This window comes from Carica papaya, chromosome 9 (assembly GCF_054855325.1).
Source record: "Carica papaya isolate Zhongbai chromosome 9, ASM5485532v1, whole genome shotgun sequence".
NCBI classification, from domain to species: Eukaryota; Viridiplantae; Streptophyta; class Magnoliopsida; order Brassicales; family Caricaceae; genus Carica; species Carica papaya.
In genome coordinates, this window is record NC_142317.1 from 27,348,783 (window position 1) to 27,354,521 (window position 5,739).

Genomic DNA, 5,739 nt, shown 5'->3' on the forward strand with positions numbered 1-5,739 from the left:
AAATAATGAGCCTTCAACATGTATTCCTTTATTAAATTAAAAATTTAAAAACATCCCAATATAACCTTTTTTATATAACTTATAAGAATCTTCCACATGTATTCCTTTATTAAAGTAAAAATTCAAAAACATTTACCAATATAACCTTTTTGATATAACTTAAAAGCTTCACAAGTACTAACAATATATAACTTAAGTTCTTTCAAATAAAGACATTTCCCAATATAACCTTTTTGATATAACTTATAAACTTCACAAATATTAAATATTCAACTTAATTTCTTTCAAATCAAATCTTACACATACCGATAAATAGCATTTGACCACCATATGGAAGGCCCATCATAGTCACAATGCAACAAATCTATTTAAATTTTTTAAAATATATATTTTTAATTCTCTTAAGGCTAGTGACATCAACAACTATTTTTTTTATTAAGTAATCTTTTTATACGAGTTAGGATCATTTAGTTAAGGTTTTTTAAAAACTAATTTTTATACTTATTTATTTGGGCTTTAATGTAAAGACAATTTTTTTTTTCTCTTTTCTATTTCGGCCATTCAATTAATATTTTATGATGCAAAGCTTGAGCCTGTGCAATGTTTTTAATTGGACATTAAGCTAATTTTATCCATTTAACTTGCATTTGGGCATTAACCCAAAGAACTAATTAAGATAATTTGTAATTAGGCCTACATTTGATATATGATTTTAAGCTATATATGTAATTGTTTAATTTTAAAATGGGTCCTTATTGACTGAATGTTATGAGATAATGTAGCACCCGGAAAGGAGGAGGAAAAAAAAAAAAAAAAAAAAAAAAAAAAAAAAAAAGAGGGCGGCCACGTCAGCAGCCACGTCAGCAGGCCCGGTCAGCAGTCCCGACCAACCAGGGCCTGCCACGTGGCAAGACCGCGTCACTCCAAAAGGAGCCACGTTGGCAATCCGCGTGGGTGCGATCCGACGGCCCAGATCAATCACGCGATCGGACGGCCCAGATTCAATCGCACGGACGGCTCAGATTCAATCAAAAACGAACGGCCCAGATTAAAACAAAATGAACGGCTGTGATCAAAAGGCAAGGGGTTATAAATAGAACCCCCACACCAGACCACAAACCCTAGCCGCCAGCCGCTCGCCGGAGAAGACGAACCAGAGGCCGACCGCCGCCACCCGCCGCCACTCGCCGCCGCACCGGGGAAATTTCCGACCGCCGATCGAGGTAAATTTCATACCCCCGACTCGTTTTTCCCCACTGATTCCTCCTATGGCCAAATCGAAGCCGAAATCCCGGCCAAACGGCCGGAATACGCGGCCGAAGCCCAGCGGCGCCGCCGCGCCCCCTCTCGGTTTTTGCCTCCGACGAGGCCCTTCCCGGCCTCCGTTCGATGCAATTTTTATATCACCGTGATCACCATTCTTTTCTCTACAGGTTGACCGGAGCCGAATCACCAAAACACGAACCTCGCCGGAGAGCCGCTGCACCCGAGAGCGCCGCCGCCGGTAAGCTCCGTTTTTCCGTGATTTTTTGGCCCCCCGAGGGCCCTAAGGTTCTTTTCTGACAAGGACCAATGCGAGTGTGGCCGAATTCGGCCGAAAACGGCCGAAAACAGCCAACCCGAGGCGACTCGCCGCCGCCAGCGGCGGCGCCGTCGCCGGAGCACGGCGGAGCCGCCGTGCCGGAGTTGCGATTTGGGCCGAAAGAGGCCCTGGGCCTAATTTGGATTTTTTTGGAACACGTGCAGGTACGGTTAGTGTGTTTCAGTTTCCCGGGAAAAACTCAGGGAAAATTAGGGACGGCCTGCAGGCGCACTGTGAATCGTATTCGGATCCCGAAAACAAGTAAGGACCCCTCACCCTATTTCCTATCACAGTATTAAAGTTCAAAATGATAAAACAGTATTTCTTGAATTAACGAATGTGTGAAATTGCTTAAGGTGGCTAATGGAGCCCGAGTCTAGTGTGATTGGTGATTTACTGTTATTTGGCCTGTTTACAGCTTTAAATGCAAAATGAGGATTGATGTGTTTATTTTACAGATTTGTGCGCATTTACTACGTTTTTATTAATCATGGGTTGAATGACTGAAAAACTGATACTGTATATTGTATGTTCGGCATAAATTACTGTTTTGCTTGTTTGTATGTAAATTGATGATGCTGACTGAGGAAAAGGAAAATGAAAGATTGTGTAGACTGATAATTGTATTATGGGGGTCAGCCTGACTAGATATCCTGGGAGATGGTGGACGGACCGGGTCCGTAGGGAACCCTACCGGGATTGTGGTCTCACATGCCGGACGGGGTATGGAGATCTTATGGTTTTGGCGCCCATACCGGACGGGGTATGGGGACGGCCCGTTTCACCCTCATACCGGACGGGGTATTGAGGTTCATGGTTTTGGCGCCCATACCGGACGGGGTATGGGGACGGCCCTGGAAACTGATTATGAATGTTAAAGGTTAACGGGTAGCGGAACCCCTATGGACCCCCACGGATACTAGTAGGCTGGTAAATGAGAAAAAGATATGTTGTACAATGATTGAATTTCAAGAGGCGTGATAAGTGTTATGTTTTACAGCTTATATTATTCAATGATTATGATAATGTTATTGTTTTTCTTATATTGTTTTCATAAATTCCACCGAGGTAAGTGGATGGTAAAGGTTTTCATGTTAATAAACGAGTTCGTTGTAAATTTTGCTCCATTGGTCATTTTTATTTTCTACCCACCTTTATCTCCGTGACGGTGAGATATCGTGATGTTCTTACTGGGCTAGTGTAGCTCACTCCTTAATTAACCATTTCAGATCAGGAAGACATGGTTCCCGAGCCCGTTCCGCAGGAGGACGACGAAGGGGATGCCTAGAGACTCTGTAGTCATACGCATAGTTTTATTTTCGAGTTTCTTTCTTAGTTAGTTTAATCTTTTATATTTTAAGTACGTTTTTTGGTTTTTCGTGTAAGGGATGTTAACTAAAATTTTGATCTCGCTTCCGCATTCGATATATTTAAATACTCATTTCTTTTTAATATTTCCGGGGCCGTTACAGATAATGGTTGAATCTATTTTGAGTTCAAAAATAATAAAAAGGATTTTTGTTTCAAAGCAAAGATTTGGACCAAAAACAAAAGATTTAACCAGACATTGAACTGATTTATATCTCTAGGGAATGAATTTTTTCTTAAAACTAATCATGTATTGACTCTTTCAAGGAGTAAAGTGATATTTTACGTCAAAAGTAAGAATGTTAATATTATGAAGGGTAAATTTGAAAGCTTGGAAAGAAATATAGAAGAATGTTTAGAAAATTAAAATGACATTCTCTATAGTACTATTTCCGACCCATTGTAACACAGAACAAAAATGCCTCATCATGTTGGCTTGGTTAATTTATAAGTACCTTTCTGAGGTAGGCTAGTGGTTAGCTAGAACTAAAATTATTGTTATTAAGGAAACTAGATACAAAAACTAAAAAAAAATGGAGGAAAAAAAAAGTAAAAAACTAAAACTAAATTCTTTAGATATTATATTTTTGAGCAATTTAGACCACACAAAAATGACTGTTGGCAATTTACTTTTGTTATAATTGCCTAAAGAATAAATTTCTAAATTAAAAAAATACTCAATATTTTATTAATAGAAAAATAAATTTTACAACACTCACAACATAAAATCTCATACTCCAAACTCGTTATGTATTATCTTGTTGAAGCTAATAATTCTAATTTAATTTTTTTCACCTCATGTCCCAAATATTTTTATTTTCCTCGCACTTGTCTATTTTTCTATTTTTCTAAAGCTATTTATATAAGTAGAAAGGCTGTCATTTTACCTTCACCTTCTTTATTATTGTCGTTCATTTAATCTCTCTATTGTTGTCGCTTCACCTTCACCTCTCTATTATAAATCAATTTAAATCTTAATTTCCAACATTAAATAAAGTTTAATTGTCCAGCATCCTTCCTTAAATTGATTTAACTAATCCCAACATCTTCTTTAACTTGATAAATATATCTGTTTTAAGTGGCTTTGTGAAAATATCTGCAATTTGATCTTCAGATGTATAGTACTCGACCACAATCTCTTTATCTTTTAAGTCACAAATGTAATGATGTTTGATGTCGATATGTTTGGTACGACTATGAAACACTGGTCTTCTTATCACTTATAAAGAAAATATAATCTAGTTTAAAATTCATACCAAGGATTAAAAAAGGAAATCCAATTGAATCCAAAATTCACATCCATAATTAAAAATTATTATCTAATCCAATCAAAAATTCATATCCAAAATTAACTTTATGTTTAAATTTATGGTTAATATTCTTATTTAACACCTTCTAGATATGAAGATGTTAGTTCTATAAATAAATTTAATTTCAAGTCAACTCAAACATAACAATAATACAAATTGAATAGTTTTTAAAATAGTTAGATATGGGAAAGACTTCTCTGAATGTAGAATTCGTTGCTTTCATTATGATCAACTCATATGAGTTTTAGTCATCAAGTTGAGTGCAGAGTACAACTATTTTTTTAGGAAGTCATGCTTAGTTCTTTTTTGTGTCCGTTTAAACACGTATTTGGGTTACAACTCTAATGTAATTGTATTATCTTACTCACTTGAAAATTCCGTTGACTCTCTGTATACAAATATCATTGCGGCCATGTTACGTGCTCCTATGATCATGTTGATTTTACAAATAATGTAAGGACCAAGAACTAGAAGGAAAATAAATTCATAAATTTAATGCGGAAGCGATTAATAGAGTTAGGGTTTACATTCCTTATACAATAATTTAGAATGCCCTATATGACTTTGATATTAACCAAAAAACTTTATTGAGGCCATTTTCAATTGGGTTTGCATCTAATATCTACATATAATTTAAGGTTTTTAGCTATATTGATGATCATTTAATTGTAATATAGACACAGTTAAATTTTTAAGTAGAATGAGAATTTAGAAGTGACTTGTTTCAGAGCAATGACTTGGACCATAGAGAGATTTAGCGTAAGTTTAAATGGACCCATCCCTTTAAAGAACGATTTTTTCTTATAATTAGTGGTACAATGATTTTCAAAATGTTTAAATGCATTTTATGTGAAATTTTTAAACGTATTATCATTGAGAAAATTAAATACAAAAATTATAAAGAAATGGAGAAAAAAAATGTAGAAAACTAATACTAAATTTTTTGGATATTATATCTCTGAGTAATTATAGCACCAGACAGAAATTATTCATGTGATTGACATGGCCAATTTTATAAATATCTTTCTTAATAAGTCTAGTTCTTTGCTGAAACTCGAGGATTAGAAGGATAAGTAGGTGAAGTGAGGTTTTTTGCTCCTTTTTTCTCTATCCTTTTCGGCAACTCCATAGAGTTAAGGTTAAGCCTGTTAGCTTCACCATTTATACGCAAACCATGTTTACCACAACCTATTTGATATTGTCAAAGACATGAAGAATGAGTAACACCCACCCTCATTTACAAGTCTACTAAATAGGGTCCTCACCTACAGATGAAACCATTTATTCTTGGTTCACAAACATAAGTTATGTTTAATTCGAAAAGTCATAAGTTGGTGAATTTTCACACAAAAAATTTGCAATAATTTTAATATCTTCAAAAATATTATTTCGTGTTGGATAAAAAAAAATTGTTTCAATTCTTTTTCTCTATTTTATTTCTTATTTATTTCGATTTTTATCTTTTTCTTCTATGGTGTC

General features: G+C 35.3%; 1 long non-coding RNA gene across 1 annotated transcript; it reads left to right on the forward strand.

Annotated features, from left to right (window-relative positions):
* Positions 1-807: 807 nt before the first annotated feature.
* Positions 808-3,007, forward strand: LOC148240232 (uncharacterized). Its single transcript, XR_015816544.1, has 3 exons — positions 808-1,504; positions 1,747-1,843; positions 2,812-3,007. It is a non-coding gene; the product is annotated as an uncharacterized LOC148240232 (long non-coding RNA).
* Positions 3,008-5,739: the final 2,732 nt, after the last annotated feature.